Genomic DNA, 18372 nt, shown 5'->3' with positions numbered 1-18372 from the left:
CCTGTACTGTATGATTAGGATAAGAGGACTTCTGTAGACAGGTTGCCTACTGTGCGTGTAGTTGGAACCAGGCTGCCTAGGTCAGGGGTAAGCGATTAATATTTTTGTCACCTTTTCCCCAGTGTGTGCGTGGGCTTTCGCTGGGGTCCAGACTTACCTCCCATGTTCTTTAACAGGGAAGAGGTCCAGATCCTATGGTGGGGCTCTGGGGAACACCTGGGGAAACGCATGGGAAACCTAAGCTAAAGACTTGCTGGGACCTATGGTCTGTTCTGGAGCACCGATACGCTTGAAGAAACCTTGAACATGCTCTTCTCTGTTAGAGTACCGCCAAGTTTGGACTTTCCTCTAGGAGACTGCACCTGCACAGGTAACCTGGGGAAGCCACAGTTAGGTTCAGTTTGGAACAGAATCTTTTTGCATGTTATACACATTGCCAAGTTTACAGTAAATGTTGACTCAACTGCTCAGAGCCTGGTCTGAAGTTATTCCATGGTTTGCATGTGAGGTTCCAGCATTTTATTAAAGAACTTGGGTCCCTAACCACAATATGGGGTATGTGTATGTAGCACCTTCCTAGATAGGTGCTATAAGAGAGTATAGTTTTTGGGTCTTTCTGCTTACAAAGAAAATTACTAGGTACATTTAGAGTGCTCTCTGCCTACCAGGGAGCAGAATCCATTGGTAGGGTCTGCTCATGGTGCTCAGGTGTAGCTCAACTTGTCTGAATGTCTCACACTGGTCCATTAGGGAGGCATATTGGACAGTGGGAGAAAACCTGACAAGTGAGTGCACAGGCATTGTTACAGCCCTGGTGATTAGCAGAGGAAAGTGCCTCAGTACATTCTGGGTGACTGTATAAATGTAAGGGCACATGTTCTGGGGGTCTTCGGCTAGACAGCGGGGTCCTGGAGGGAGGGGCAGCTGCCCCTCCTCTGTAGAAGTTGCCATGCGGCCTTGGGTATCCTTAAAGTCAGATAGGAACTGAATCCAGATGTCCTACAGATCTGTGTCATGGGGCGTGTCATGTTAGAGCTATTCCTTCAGGTGGAAGAGTCAGTGGATGGGTGTCAGTCAAAAGGATGCTAGAGAGTGTCCTGAAGATAAAGTAGTTGCATCAAGTCTGCTGCTAAAGAGAGCAAGAAGACGTAATTCCTCTATACAAGTGGCAGTATGGTCAAAGCAGTGTGTCTTCTTCCACAAATAATCTGGTGAGGCCAAGTGAGTAAGTTGTCCTTATCTATTGTGAATTGTTCAGTTGGAGTATCCCACTATTCCCTTCTCCCATCTAAGTTCCACAAAGAAAAAATAAAAATCAAATACCATGGACTATTTATTGAGTAACGAGCAAGACGAGAGTAAGAAGGAATATGTAAATCGCAGGTAATCTGAGGGAGCCCTAAGAAGTCAACACACAGTAAGCCTCTCATGTGACCCTTGCTTGTCACCCAATGAGAAAGGGAAGCATGGAGGACGTAACGGACAACCATTCAAACCCTCCTTACACATCCCTGTAAATTCCATATCTTTGAGTAAAGTAAAGAACACAGGCCAGCCTCTCTAACTCTCTTTGCTTACTCCCCATTGCTTGCTCAAAACTTAGGACTCACAAAGTGGGGTAGCGTTATGGGGAGGTGCCCCAGGGCTGAGTGACCTTAAAAGCTTGCCAGTGTTCAATCACCTGAAGGTACGAGCCTATAACCCATGGTGTATAAAACATTGCCTGTGTCCTGTACTGTACTGTAGATATGGAATTTAAAGGTAAGTCACAATTTCTTTTATTTTTGTTTTTTGTGTGTTTTTGCACTTATTGAACAGATATACCAAAACACTTTTAATTACATATTTGATAGACCAAAAGGAAGAAAATAAAAGTTTATTTTTAGGCTTTACATAAACTTTTAATCAGAACTGAGCAGCCCAGTTGCTCCAGGAGCACATGCCATAGTGTACATGCAGTATATATATACTATATAACAAGCTGCTTCCATTGGAGATCCCAGGGAAGATTCAACACCAGATGTCACCCATGTATGATCTAAGGTCTCTGTCTCTGTATCCAAGAAACCTACTCTTTTCCTAACATTTTCAGGGCTAGTTGGCAAGTTCAGAGGCACATTGCAAGGGAATTAAAATTTCAGATTCTATCTGCATTTTTTTAAGTGGGTGATAGGGTCTCTTCCTTTTCCTTACTTTTGAGAATAAGATGAATTGGGATGCTGCTGTGAGCTGGATTCAGGTTGAATCATGGTTTCAAAAAAACTTGACAAGCCCCAGGGAGATTTCTGCATGCTCTTATTACCTAAGCTATAATATTGTGTCTCTTGTAACATAACAGAAACCCATAGCAGTCTCTTGTAACTTTTTTTTAAAGAATAAAGGTTTATTGATTTCAAGTATACACAAATATGAGGGTGGGGACATTACCACATAATGACCTAACAGAAAGTTGTATTGTGTTTCATCTAGGGTCATAGGGTACTTTTAGGGTAGAGTGGGAGTTTAATTGAAGTGTGCCTTTGACTATGCAAGGGGTGCATCAGTACATTTTGCCAGTGGGATTGCATCATGAGTGTGCTCCATGACACAGGAAATCTTTAGCAGTCACCTGTAACCTAGAGGTAAGCTCCAACATGACAGTTTCTCTTGTAAGACGTGTAAGGGACCTGAACTGGACAAAAGCAGGCCTAGGCCCCGTCCCGCTTCTTTCTCAGATAGAGCACATGTGTACCTGCCTTTTGGAGAAAAGCATATTGTGTCACAGATACTTGAGGTCTGAGGCTCACCCTTTTCCCAATACTCACATTTTTTCCAGTCCGAGACCCACCTTCTAGAAAAAAGAATGTCCATACAGAATGCTTTTCCAATGATTTATTGTAGAACAATTTGCGGCAAACAGTTTAACATCTTGACCTTTTTCTCAGTTACAGTGCAGAACATTTTTTTTACCACCAAAGCAAAAAAAAGTTCAGCCATCTTCCCAAATGCTTTTTTGTGAGTCCCCCAGCTGTGGGTCTTCACATGGAGTTTCTCTCTTGGCCTAGGCCTGGAGGGCGCACTACTCTTCAGGCTACACAGGGCCGGTACAAGGATTTTTGTCAACATAGGCCAAGATGCATTTTCCCGCCCCCCCACCCACCCAACTCATCCCCATCGTCCTCTTGCTACTCCCAGTCTAAAATCAAGCTGGCATCTCCGTCATATTGCTCCAGTAATGTGATAGGGTGCAACGTGAAGGACGTCACACACCATTGAAAATGGAGCTGTGCTGAACTTCCACTAAAAGGCAGTGTGTAATGAGGGGTTGGGGTTATGTATTCCTCCTTTTCCTCACTGGCTACAGCCAGCTGGCAGTTGAGGCCAACTAAAACATCCAATAGCTGGGTTACCCCCATTAGCAAACTCTCACAAATCGCCCCCTCCCCAGATACTCCCACTTTGATCACACCTCCCAGATTTACCCACCCTGATATATATATATATAACACCCTCACCCTGATCACTACTCTCCAGATACCCCTTCCCTGATTACACCCCCATATACCCCCCACTCTGATCACACCTCTAGATAACCCCCCATCCTAATCACACCTCCCCAGATACCCCTACCCCGATTACATCCCCAGATAACCCCCACTCTCCTCAAACCCCTAGATAACCCCTCCACCCTGATCACGCCTCCCCAGATACCCCTACCCTGATTACACCCCCACCCCAGATACCCCCAATCTGATCACATCCCTAGATATAAATATACAAATTGTGTAGCGCTAATACATATACCATTGGCATGTGAAACCAAATTATATAAATGATAACACTCAAAAATATAAATACCACTCAGTAAAAAGTAGTGAAAATTTCAAAATGAATAACAGTTCTGTAATAAATATTCCAAAGAAAAAGTTGTGCTCAAAAAGAAGATAGCAAAATAGTCCCAATAGAATTCAATAAGACGATCCTTGTATCACCCGTGAAAAATTAATACAGTGAGCTGCTTACCAGACCCATAAGGTCTACAGGCATATAGGCAATCACAGACAGGCAGATCTCATAAGCAAAGGATTCATCAGGAATACACTTCTCATGTGTGGGGCACCAGGTTCCAATGATAGTAAGATGGGAAGTTCTCATGAGAATATAGCCCATATATGGGTCAAGGAGAAAAATAAAGGGGCACATAGCGTGATACCGTTTTAAAATATGACACCGTTTATTAAAAAATTGCACTTACTAAATAGAAAGACATATCAGCGTGTATCGGCATGTAGATAGAAACAAGGCTGCGGCGTCCCGCAGATGCAATGGAAGCTCGGACCGAATGTTGGGGGCGTAGCTGCGTCACGTCTGGAACCACCCGACTAGTTTCGTCATAGGTTGACTTCTTCCACGCCCCGGAAGAAGTCAACCTATGACGAAACTAGTCGGGTGGTTCCAGATGTGACGCAGCCACGCCCCAAACATTCGGTCCGAGCTTCCATTGCATCTGCAGGACGCCACAGCCTTGTTTCTATCTACATGCCGATATGCCTGGCTGATGAAATTGATCCAGGAAAAATGTGATTGCCTCTCGGGGGACCAAATAGAGCTTTCCCTTGTGTGAATTTGTGTAGTGATGCTAATTGCTGCATCAAGAGGGTTACTGGCCAGCAGTATCTGAATGAGCAATCAAGATCGACTCCTCTTGAACAGGCTTGTTGGAACTTTTATTTCTGACCAGCGCTACATCCATCTAGCTGCAGGGCTGTCAGAATACAATAGTGTAGCAGGCAGGATCACTGGTAATGCTGCCATGAAGGTTCTCATAGCGACGTTTACTTTTATTCTGTGAAAATGCTCTGTTGCTGTCACCCAGTTTCATTCTTTAGACACATGCATCCCTACTGATGACTACAAATGGCCATGCTGATGCACATTCCACAACTATGGTCCTTCATATCAGGAAGACGGTCCACAGCAGCAATGTGCAGTTGGAGGGAATGCCTGTAGACAGGAAGCGGCTGAAAGAAGTTGAGGGAGATCAGCAGAACTGAGATGACACAAAGGATGAGAAAAAAAGAGTGAAAATATTATTTTATAAATAAAAATATAACATGGCAGTTGATCATGGGAGCAAGTTAAAAGATCATCCATTCAGGGCTTGTATCTAGTTTAAGTTGCCAAAATTAAAGAAACAATTGTAATAGTAATAAGTAAACTCACTCCATAGCTTTCCGATCTGTTTTATAGACAAGCAGTTGTGCTTCCTCATTATCAGGTAGAACAGGTCCTTATCGGTGTTGTCCTGTCCCAGGAGCTTACAGTATTGCACAGATCACTCATTATAAGCCAAGGCCTAATGGGCCATACACACTATAAGATTTTCTGAAGACTTTTTCCTTTAGACTTACCAAAACCATATAATATGAGGTCAAACCTAAACACTTTCAATTTGTATGCAATCTGGCAGGCCCTTGCACTACATAGAAAAGGTAAATCTGAAGGAAATCTAACCACAAAAGTTGGATAGTGTGTATCCAGCTTTAGTGTTCCTTTCACAAGGGCTTTCCGCTCAGAAGACACCGATTTGCTCAGCGGGGATCGATCTGCTGATCCCCGCTCTCCTCTATGGGAGATCGGATGAAAACGGACCACCTATCCTATTCGAATCGATCCTCCAGACGGATGAAAAATAGGGTTTCCCTCTGTCTGGATTTTACGGACAGGATCGGACCAGTGCACAAAGCAAGATCCATAAAGACTTGGATGAGCAGGTTTAGGGTGGAGGAACTTGACTTGGCCTGCACAGAGTCCTGACCTCAACCTGATAGAACACCTTTGGGATGAATTAGCGCAGAGACTGTGAGCCAGGCCCTCTCATCCTTATCAGTGCCTGACCTCACAAATGCGCTTCTGGAAGAATGGTCAAACATTCCCATAGACACACTCCTAAACCTTGTGGACAGCCTTCCCAGAAGAGTTGAAGCTGTTATAGATGCAAAGGGTGGGCCAACTCAATATTGAACCCTACAGACTAAGACTGGGATGCCATTAAAGTTCATGTGGGTGTAAAGGCAGGCATCCCAATACTTATGGTAATATAGTGTATTGTATAGGGCTCCTGCAGAGGAATGGAGTGCTGGAGAGAATGGGGAAGGTGAGTGTTAGTTGGCGTGTACCCTATCAAGAGAACCTGTCACTTTTCTAAATCAGTCAAAGTGACAATTATCTTTCAAGGGCAATTGTACTTTCAGTTTAACCCCTTCCAGCTCCTCCCAGTGGCCCTTTTCAGGGGCATTAACACTGGGAAGGGGAGGTGGCTTTCTGATCTCATGATCACTGCGATTTGCTATAACATTGGTTACATGATTGGGTGACAGTTCAGTCAATGTGACAGCTTGGTCAGTGTCCTGGTAGCATGCAGCCTTGGAGCACCATGAACACATATGTGAGCCAGCTGGGTAATAAGGTCCACCCTCTCTTCCATGGCACATATTGCATGTTACAGCTAAATACATTCCAGGTGCAATAAAGTGTTTAAAGTTTTACAGCTTAGTTTCTTTAGAAATCAGCTACAACTTGTCCTGTCCCCTGTAAGCATAATGCAGAGAGGGATCCTTGTTTTCTTTATGGAAGCAGAAGTTCCTCTGTAGAGGTCTGACACACCCCCAGCTAAGTCAGGGCCAGAGCTCTTCAATCAGCAAAGCTAAAGCTGTCAGACCTCTGCATAGAGACCACTGCTTTCACAAAGAGAGTGAGGGTATTTGGTCTGCTGCATGCTGACAGGAAGCAGGCTTTTCTACTCAGGCTGTGACTTCTTTCTAAAGAAAACAAATTGTAAGAATTTACCTAACAAAATAAGGATCAAAGTAAACTGCTTCAGATATTTTAAAAAATAGCAAACGAATACTTGCAGGCATAGCACATAAATATAACGGAGAGAAAAAAAGAGAGAATGAAAGAAACAGAAAGGGGTCAAGGATCAGTAATCCCTTATTTTACCTTTTGGGGGCAGTACGCCCATGTGGCTGACAGAAGGTAATTCTACTAGCCACCAGCAGGTGTCTCTCCACAGCAAAAGGATTTTGTCATCAGTAACCGCCTGATCCTGGCTGCAGAGAGGTAATTTCATTGTATCTACTTGGCGTCACTTTCTGGGTCTGTGTGTCCTGCTATATTATGCTGTTCTGTTCTTGTATTTGTTTTACTTGCTTGTTGTATTATTTGTGGCATTGTTGTTTCTTTAATTACTTATACTGTGATTATTTCAGACTCTTGGTTTCTCTGAAACCTACACGTCTACGAGTTCAGTCATACCAGTTAGTACAAGATCCCGTCTTTGGTTTCCCAACGCAATAAAAACACCTCCCTGGGCATAGTGGAACAGGCAGGTGAAGCTGAAATCTGGGGAAATTCCAAAATTACCCTTGCAGTGAGGTTCCCCCTGCACTGCAAGGATTAGATGCTTGTGTTTGTCTAAGGTACCATTAAAAAGAAGTTTTACTTACCTTATCTCTCATTCCTCTGGTACCTGGCGTTCTCTTCTCTTCCATGCCCCAGGTTGTGGGTGGGTCCTCAACGTCCTTACAACGCAGGACTGCTTTATATGTGATAGGTGACTAATGGCTTTGGGGGATCAGTTGCACAGAGAAAAGGAGGCCTGTGACGGGAGTCACTTTGGTTGGGGGGCCCATGGAACACAGCTTACCTTAGAGAGGTTAGGAAATACCTCTCTCAGCCCAATAGGTTGCTCTTATCTGTAAGTCACCCTGTGTCTATTAGGGACACAGGGTGACCAAGAAGCCCAGTCTGGCCTGTCCAAACCATTAAGTATCTGTATTTCACTCCCAGTGACGGTGAGTACCGTCAAAAGGCCTATTGAAGCAAGGTAAGTAAAACTGATTTTCAGGCTGTGTTTACCTATGTGGTGGTGTTCACCGCCCCTCTGAAAAGTAATCTACAGTGGACTACTGTTCAGAGGCATCTGGCAGATGGCTTGGAGGTGTCATCTCCTTACCACCTGTTTTAACCTTTGAAAATCCACAGCACCATGCTAGACTACCTGCATTATATGTGGTTGCAGGGTGGTTGTGGGAAGGCTTTATTCACTTTAGTGCCAAAGCACTATAGGGTCGCGTTCGGGCAGAGGTACTGCCTGAAAAAAGGCAAGCTGTGGTATCCGGACCGGCCCTACCATGGGCCCCATTGGACCCATGCAGGACTTGGGGAAGGGCAGAAAATTGACTCCTTAGATTGTTTTTCCTGCAGTTTTGTGTGTCATTAGTTTGCAGTGCATTACGGCAGCGTTTTCCCATCTTGTACTGCCGCCCGTAGTACAAACTGATGAGTATGAGGAGGTGGAGTGTCTCCTCCGGGGAACGTCCCTCATGTGATCATGGTGTGAGCAATGAAGTCAGACATCAGCGTACTCCATCTCACGCAGGGCAGGCTGGATCTTCTAGAGCAGTGGGCTCAGCAGATACAGGAGTGACAGGAGGACTGAGGACAGACAGTGGGTGTTTGGTGGACCGGTCCCATGGTGAGTCCCATGATGAGTTATGGAAGAAGATAACCGTACCCTTTTGTTGGGCATTATTTATTTTTTTTTTTGGGGGGGGGGGGGGCAGCATTCCATTCTTAGACCCAGGCAGCACAATGTCTTAGGCCAGCCCTGTGTGGTAAAAAATGTGTTGCACTGTGATCGTTGCAGAATGCACTAACACAGCCACTGGATAACTTCTGGCTGGACAGTCAGGAGGTGGTAAAATTGTGTCTCAACCACCTAGTTTTACTGTCCCCGCTATCTGTGTGATCAATGCCTTAAAATGATTGTAAATCCTGTTTTTTTTTTTTGGGGGGGGGGGGGGTTAATTAACAAACATGTTATACTTACCTGCTCTGTTAAGTAAGGTTGTGTTTATGGTATTGACTAGAACATAGAAGCACATATAATGGTACCTACATCCCATACAAGTGAATGAAAAATCCAGGACTAGTAAGTCCTACCACATAGTGGCAGTCTGAGGGCTTGAAAAAGGGAAGGGAAGGGGGGACTTTAATGGTACCCAATAATTGGTTATAACCACCAACAAGTAAAAATTCAATACAATGTTCATTTCATGCTATTACATAAAACAAATGTGCACAGAGCAAAAAGAACATACAATTAACACAGAGTTTGATACATTTAAAAACACAGGCTCAATATAACCTTCAGTGATCAGTCAGCACGGCTAAATCCAACAGATAATGCCCGACATGTTTCGCTGTTGCTTCTTCAGGGGCATGTAGCTGTAATGAGATGATCTCTAAGGTTCTACGTTGAAAGATAGATATGTTGTTATTGTTCATAAACATGTATATAGATATATATTCCGCTGAGTGAGCCACCAAAAGCATGCTGTGCCCTCTCACCAAATAGACCCCATCACCAGTAGCCAGATGGAAAAGGGCATAGGCTGAAAGGACATGTCCCGCAAAGTTTCCCCAGGGACGAGTGCGGGAGCGGGTATACAGTAATGTATCATGCAAAGTTAGCTGGATAGTGACAGATGACAAAAGGTGTATCTACATACAGCCATTCATATTTCTATTTTCTTCACCATCACCAGGTATAGTCAAAGCAAAGAGAAATAATTTGATGCTACACAGGGTTGATATCGTACCTATTGTTCAACACTTTAGTTTGAACATAAGTTTAATAATGCCACAGGAGATTGCACAGGATATGCACATATGCCAGTAATTGTGCGTCAGGTCCCAAAAAACCTCCAAGGGGAGAAGTGTTGAACAATAGGTCGATAGACCTAAATCTAATTGAGAATCTGTGGCAAGACTTGAAAATTGCTGTTCACAGATGCTCTCCATCCAATCTGACAGAGCTTGAGTTATTTTGCAAAGAAGAATGGGCAAAATGTCACTCTCTAGATGTGCAAATCTGGTAGAGACACCCCCAAAAAGACTTGCAGCTGTAATTGCAGCAAAAGGTGGTTCAACAAAGTATTGACTCAGGGGGTCTGAATACAAATGCACGCGGCACTTTTCACATATTTATTTGTAAAAAAAATTTGAAAACCATTTATAATTTTCCTTCCACTTCACAAGTATGTGCTACTTTGTGTCGGTCTATCACATAAAATCCCAATAAAATACATTTACGTTTTTGGTTGTAACATGAAAAATGTGGAAAATTTCAAAGGGTGTGAATACTTTTTCAAGGCACTGTATACAAGGAAGCTACAGGCCAGTCAGCTCAACATCAATAATATGTAAGATGTTTGAGGGAATGGTAAGGAACTTTTAGAGCAGGATTCCGTAGGACTGTCCTGGGAGTTTAAAAAATACAGTATCTTGACAACCCATGAACCTGGGTGGTTGCTTGTCAGGTACTTAAAGTTCCCTATGTTTTTCTCCCACATACAGGAATTGTGAATAAAGCCTAGTACACATAGTCCGAATGTTGGGCGGCATCAGCGGGTTCAATAGAAACTGTCCGACATTCGGCCTGTGTATACTGGAGTCGGTCCGTCAGAAGCCGGCCATTTGGCTGGCTTCCGTCGAAGGGGCATGACCTAAGAAGGTCTGCCGATCTGCTCCTGATCAACGCTCTCAGCCAATGACCAAGATTGCTGACCAGAGTGTTCTGGCGGGGGTGTCCCCCTATTAGAACACAAAAAATTATTACGGCGGCTCCTCGTTCAGCCCTGCTGGGTTGAAGGAAAAGAAAAATACACTACTGGTGTGTACTAGGCTTAAAGGCATTAATACTGATTCAGAGCAATAAGCCATCCATGCCCCCAGTCGTTATGTGCTGATTGGTCAGTGACTGTAGCAGTGAATGCACAGCCCTCAGTGTGAGCTGCAGTATGTACAGACGGGTCATACTGGGCAGGGGGTGACTACCGACCCAGAAGCCAGTCACCCAGAGTTGTAACAGCCCTGCTTCCAAGCAAGAACTGTGGATAAGTCAGAACACCGCTGATTGCATGTGTTGTCAAGTCCAATATCCAGCGCCATTTAGCCACATCCACTTCATGCAGTGGCACTCCATGCACCATGTTTTCTTCTTTCCAAGTTGTCATTTTTTCTCAGTAAAGCCCCGTACACACGTAGCGATTGTCGGCCGAACGATCGGCCGTCTTTTGTCCGGTGCTGTCCTGTCGGTTGAAAAGTGCTAAAGACTGCACACGAATTTTGTCGGCCAACAACAGCCGACTGCAGAAGTGATGTCATGTGATGGTTAACTTTCCGTGTGTTTTTTCTTCTCTGAGCATGCCCAGTCTTGCTCATCTGCTGTTTGTCGGCCGAATTCTGTACTGCCTGAGGAACAATCGGCCGTTCTGGTGTTGGCCAACAAAAATTTTAAAGCCTGCACACCAGATTCTGTTCGGCCGAAAAGTCGCAGTCGGTTGTCGGAAGCATCATACTAACAAGCCGACAATCGGCCGATTGGTCGGTGGCCGAATATTTATGGCCGACAATCGCTACGTGTGTACGGGCCTTAACTCCTTTTTTTAAGTGGGAAGGTGTTGAAGGATTATGTAGAGTGAAATAGTTTTAGTTCAATTAAGACCCCCTTCACACTGGGGCGAGCCGACTTGCGGTGGCGACCTGTGAAGTCACGGTGCGCAGCTCACACCGCGACCTCGGAGCGGCCGGCACGGACTTCATATCATTGAAGTCAATGCAGGTCGCTCCAGGTCGCCCCAAAGAAGCTCCGGACCCTTTTTCTAAGTCGGAGCGACTTGTGTCGCTCCTATTAGAACGGGTCCACAGCTACTCTATGGCAGGCGACCTACGGAAACCTGTCAGGCGACCAGGTCATCTGACTGGTCGCCCCAGTGTGAACGGGGTCTTACTGTTTTGTTATTATTATTATACAGGATTGATGTAGAGCCAGCAGTCTTCGCAGCGCTTTACAAAATGGAGAAAGAAGGTACAGTTGCAATACAGTTAATACTGCGTTTAATATGTATGTGCTTTTCCTTTTTTTCCATAAAGGTTAATAAAAGAATAAAACATATAAAATAAGGTCTGGCAGCTCCGGTATGTAGTGGTGGCGATGCAGCTGTTGGGGCGTGTGCTGAGCTGAGTGCCTTTTATCGTTAGGATAACGCCCCATACGTACTGTATACTATAGGACAACCTCTGAAAAAAAATGACATAGTATGTGCACTTGGCTCTCTGTGGACTGATATATGGCATGACGGGTGCCAATGGGGTACAGCAGGGAGGAATATATTCTATTGTATTGTATACTTTAACTGGTACATGATATATACGTATGATGTATGCGCTCTCCGCAGTTGCTGGTATGAGTGTATCTCCCATGTACAACACTAATGGGCCATACACACTATAAGATTTTCTGAAGACTTTTTCCTTTAGATTTACCAAAACCAGATAATATGAGGTCAAACCTAAACACTTTCAATTTGTATGCAATCTGGCAGGCCCTTGCACTACATAGAAAAGGTAAATCTGAAGGAAATCTAACCACAAAAGTTGGATAGTGTGTATCCAGCTTAAAGCCCCGTACACAGGTACCGATCGTCGGCCGAAAAGCTTTGGCCGACGACCGATCTACCGATTGTAGGCTTGTTAGTATGATGCCTCCGACAGCCGACAGCGCACATTCGGCCGAAAAGAATCTGTCATGCAAGCATTAAAATTTTTGTATGCCGACACCAGAGCGGCCGATTGTTCGCCAGCCAGTACAGATTTCGGCCGACAGACCGCAGATTTGCAAGACTGGGCATGCTCAGAAAAGGAAAAACACAGGGAAAGTTAACCATTACATGACATCACTTCTGCAGTCGGCTATAGTCGGTGGACAAAATTCTTGTGCAGTCTTTTGCACTTTTCAACAGACACCGACAGCCCTGGACAAAAGACGGCCAATCGTTCGCCGACGATCGGTACGTGTGTACGGGGCTTAAGGCTGGGTTCACACTTGTGTGATCACAGACATCGCATGTGATTCACACCACATTGCTGTGCAGATCTGTGGGATGTCTGTGTGATGCAAATTCAGCCATATGGCTGAAATCGCATCGCAATCACGCCAAAATAATGCAGGACCTTTTTTTTGGTCCGCACTGGAATCGGAATGAATAGGTGTTCACACCTATGCGATCTGATTCCTGCACCATTTGACAGTTCGCACTGTGATCTGTGAACTGATCTGAGAGCCTCTGAAGCAGCCGGGTCTCCTGGTGAAACCCGTCAGGCGGAAGCTCGCATGTTTGGCTCACTATCTTCCCCCTCGTGAAACTTTGGATCGGTAGTGGATGGGCTTCTCATGGACTGCAACTATTTGAAAGAGGACACCAGCTCAATTGGGATTTGTGATGAGTATCCATTTTCATACTGCTCTGTTTATTTGAAACTGCTGAGCCTCATTTATACTGTTGATATCAGGATTAGGAGCAGTGCTTTCTATGGCTTCTTTTCACTCTCCATAAAATGACAATTGGAGTTTCGGATACAGCTTGCCATCAGCTGCCAAGGATTTTTCCATTATCATTTTTTGAGGAAGGCCCCTTTCACACGAAGGATCCGATCAGACTCGTCTGTCAGTTTTTTAGACGGATCTGATCGGATCCTCCATGCATCCCTATGGGGCAGAGGATGTCAGCGGAGACATGTCCGCTGACACCCGCTGCTATCCGATTCCGATCCTGTCCGTGAAATTCGGACGGATGGAAACCCTATTTTTCATCTGTCCAGGAGATCGGATCGGAAGGGGATGGGATCAGATGAGAGCGGACAGGCGGTCCGTTCTCATCCGATTCCCCCATAGAGAGCAGCGGGGCTCTGACACCTCCCTCTCCGCACACAGAGCGGAGACGGAACTGTCACCTGCCTGCTCAGTGGGGATCAGCAGATCGATCCCCCGCTGAGCAGAGAACCGACCGCACCGGACAGCGGACCGTGTGAAAGGAGCCGAACTTATCACAAACAAAGTCCTTTGCCTGTTTCTCTATCAATTATACTTTGGTTTTTCATTCATTCATCATATGTTTCATATTCCATGGGAATGTATACAAATCTTGCGACCCATTAGTGGGCATGTGAGATGCAAACAGCGATGTTCATTCATCTGTACACAGACTCTATTATGCAAGAATATATATGAAAAGGGGGAGGGGCGAGCCTCATGGGGTTTAGTGGTTTTAAATGTCTTTTGTGATATTTTATGTGTACGGTTTTATTTATGGACAAGATTAAAGGAGCATCAAAATTACCAGGCGTAGCCTTGTCGATTAGCATTTATTCACAGCACACATGTGATTGCCTTGAGCTTACTATATGTGTTTTACATTTGTCATTATAGGTATATATATATTTTTTATATAGCTGTGACTCGGTAGAGCTGTTATTTACTATCTATTTATCTATTTACTTTTGTTTTTTCATTTGTGCATTTATTTGTGGAGAAGCTCCCTCCTTAGAGGTCTAGTAAGACTTCAAGAGTTTGTGCTTTGTTTGAACTGATCTAAGAGTGTCATTAACTTTACATTGACACCCCCAGCAGTTCGCAGATGTCAGTGTGAACCAGTGTGCGATTCAGGGGCGATGCAGGAACCGGCACTGAATGGCAGGGTTTTCCGCATCGCACCAGTGGGAGCCAGGACTTAAAGCGGTGTTCCACTTGGGGAAAAAAAAAATTTAAAGTCAGCAGCTACAAATACTGTAGCTGCTTACTTTTAATTTATAGACACTTACCTGTATCCGTGAGGTCAGCACCCCAGCGAATTTTCGGATTGGTGCCCGGGTGCTGTCGCTGCCATTCATTCTAAGGGAAACTGGCAATGAAGCCTTTTGGCTTCACAGCCAGTTCCCTACTGCGCATGAGCAAAGCGCGCTGCGCATTCTAATTAGCTCGGCCGCGAGGGAAGAAGGAGGGGGCCGAACTTCAGAGGGACAGCGCCGCATCAGTGACACACAGGCTTGTATGATTATCCCAGTGGGTAGGCACAACAGTGGTGCATCCTGGGATACTTTATATAAGCCAGGGTCACATGTGACAGGGCAACTTTGGGTGGGAAGCCAGGTCCCAGGAGGAGGCTGATGGCTGTCTCTCCTCCTGTTGCTGAGGAAGGTGGTCACAGGCAGCCGGCCTAGTGGACCAGAAGTGTGGTGCCGAGCCAAGAGGTCTGGTGGATACTGACAGTGGAGCAAGTGGCAGAGCGACCTGAGGAAAAACAGTGTCCATGAGAACCAGGGAGCTTGCCAGGGGTCTGCCCAGGACGGGGACGACTCCAGGAGAGTCAGTGGACAGGTGTCAGTGCACACAGTCACTGAGAAAGGGGGTGCCAAGTTAGACCCCATATTTCCTATCTTCACTTCACTGGCAAGGTGAAGCAGGGGCCTTGCCGCACACACTACAGCTAGATGTCTTCTACGTTGTGCATAATTCTAAGTTGGAGTATCCCACTCATTCCCTTCTCACATCCAAGTTCTAAAATAAAAACACAAAAAAAAAAAAAATCCCCTGGACTGTTCATTGTCTGAGCCAAGTGTTAAAATGACAAGTTTCTACGGACTGTTGCTACGGGTAATCCAGGGGAATCCAATCTCAGCAGCTCGATATGGGGCAGTGCTACACTTATATATGAAATTGTTGTTTATTAAATAAACTGGATAACGGGGAGAAATAGTGGCTAAAAATATTGTTAGAGCTCCTGAATGGTATATATATTTTTTATTTTACCTCAAACTGCTTGGGGGGTCCTATTATTACAATCATAAATGGATATTAATTTAAGCTATTATATAAAGTAGATGGAATAGGCCCATTATTATTAATTGTAATTTAAATATATAGCCCAGTTGACAGTTAAAATATATAATGATGACAGATACCATTATTGATAAATCATAACTATTTTATGAGGTATGGGTCTATTCCTCATAAATCAAGATGATGGCATATATCTATAATGGGCAAAATTCATTGGTCCACAATTTGTATGGATGCATCTCAATCATAATTGACCACATATAAAGGTGTACCTTAACTAATAATTTCCAATAAAGCATCCAAGGTCAAAATCCTTATTAAATCCCCCCGGTATAAGAGATCCTAGTTGGTGTATGCACCAGGATTCTCTTTTGCTAATTTTCTGCAGGTAATTCCTTCCCCCTCCAATGTTTTTTAGGTGCCTCTATGCCCCAAAACTGTAGACCCCTACAACTTTGACCATATTTGTCCTTTAAGTGCTTACATAAATGGTGTTTATAAAAGCCAATATTGATGTTATGTACGTGCTCTCTAATTCTTTCCCCCAGGGATCTTTTTGTACGACCTATATATATATATATATATATATATATATAGGTTGCATGGGCACTTTAATGCATAAACCACCCCCTTGGTATCACATGTGATCAAATCCTTAATTTCATAAATTTGTTGGTTCCTAGGATTGATGAGAGTCACTTTTTTATATTTGTGGGAACCCTTACACAACTGTAGCACCTTCTACACCCTCTAAATCCTTTAATTTCCCACGTAAAAAACTTGATAATTTTTGGAGTTTTTATGATGTTTTTTTATTACTTTGTCCCTAATGTTGGGGGCCCTTCTGTAAACACATTTTGGTTTATCTGGAATTAGATGACCTATGGTTTTGTCTTGTTTTAATATTTGCCAATAATTTCCAATTACCCTTTCCACTGCCTTAAACTGTACATTATAATCCAAGACCACAACCCCTTCCTTAGATGTATCATTAGGGGTTGATATTTTATCCACCAATAAATCTTTTCCGTTCATATTTTTTACTAGATTTTTATCTTTTAGTGATAAATTTCCCTGATATCCTTTGTCCATGAACATACTAGTTAGTCTTGTTGATTGTAATTCACAGTCCTCTAATTGTGTGCAGTTCCTTCTGATCCTAATATATTGTCCTTTAGATACGGTATATTGAAAATCCACGGTTTGTGGTGACAACTATTGGTGGATATATATGAGTTTCTATCAGTGCTTTTGAAGTGTGTTTTTGTTACTATTTTATTGTTTTTTATGGTTATGTCTAAATCCAAAAACGGGATGGTTAGTTTACTAACAATGCTAGGGAGTCTGATTTTCAGATTATTGTTATTTAACTCGACTATGTAATCTTCCAACTCTTTTTCACTTCCTTCCATAATAATAATGATATAATCAATAAAATGCCTGTATATATATATATATATATATATATATATATATATATATATAATACATTATTATTATATATGTATGTATGTACAGTGCATTGCGAAAGTATTCGGCCCCATTGAACTTTTCGACCTTTTGCCACATTTCAGGCTTCAAACATAAAGATATAAAACTGTAATTTTTTTTTGAAGAATCAACAACAAGTGGGACACAATCATGAAGTGAAACGAAATTTATTGGATATTTCAAACTTTGTTAACAAAAAAAAAACTGAAAAATTGGGCGTGCAAAATTATTCAGCCCCTTTACTTTCAGTGCAGCAAACTCTCTCCAGAAGTTCAGTGAGGATCTCTGAATGATCCAATGTTGACCTAAATGACTAATGATGATAAATAGAATCCACCTGTGTGTAATCAAGTCTCCGTATAAATGCACCTGCACTGTGATAGTCTCAGAGGTCCGTTTAAAGTGCAGAGAGCATCATGAAGAACAAGGAACACAGCAGGCAGGTCCGAGATACTGTTGTGGGGAAGTTTAAAGCCGGATTTGGATACAAAAAGATTTCCCAAGCTTTAAACATCCCAAGGAGCACTGTGCAAGCGATAATATTGAAATAGAAAACATATATAGGCAGCGCTAACAGGTAAATCTATAAATAAGTGCTAAATGATCAAAAAATGGTATACTAAAATTAAGTGCATATAATTCAGTGAATATCTAAATTCATAAATACATAAAATCCAACAGTGAATATGGTTAATTATATACACAAATCAGAAAATTCATAAGGTGCAACAATAAATATGATCCAGTGTCCAAAAATGCAAAGGAATAAAGTGCAAAATGTATATAAGGTGCAATCCAAACTTATATTTCTTTCAAAGAAGTTTATGGTGCCAAAAGGTGCTCAAAATCCAAATAAAGTGCTCAAGTGCTCTTCAAAGAAAATCCCCCTATGGGGATGCACTCACCAGACTTGGTATGTAAATGAGCCTTGAATATATATGATATTCCGTTTAGGAAGTATGAGCAGCCACACGGAGACTTAGGATTTCCCTTGCCCGGATGGATGGATGGCTGCAATCCTATACTTTGGGCTCCTTACTAGCTCCTCTCCACTCTCTCCCCAATGGTATATTTAGAAGGAAGGAAAGAAGCCAGACATCGTGAAGCCCATAATGTATTTATTTAAAAGTATTAAGAAATATTGGTACTCACAAAGG

Source organism: Pelophylax lessonae (genome assembly GCF_965119305.1).
Source record: "Pelophylax lessonae genome assembly, chromosome: 3".
In the NCBI taxonomy this organism is placed as follows: Eukaryota; Metazoa; Chordata; class Amphibia; order Anura; family Ranidae; genus Pelophylax; species Pelophylax lessonae.
The sequence above is the reverse complement of the archived record's forward strand: the minus strand, read 5'-3'. Positions refer to the sequence as shown.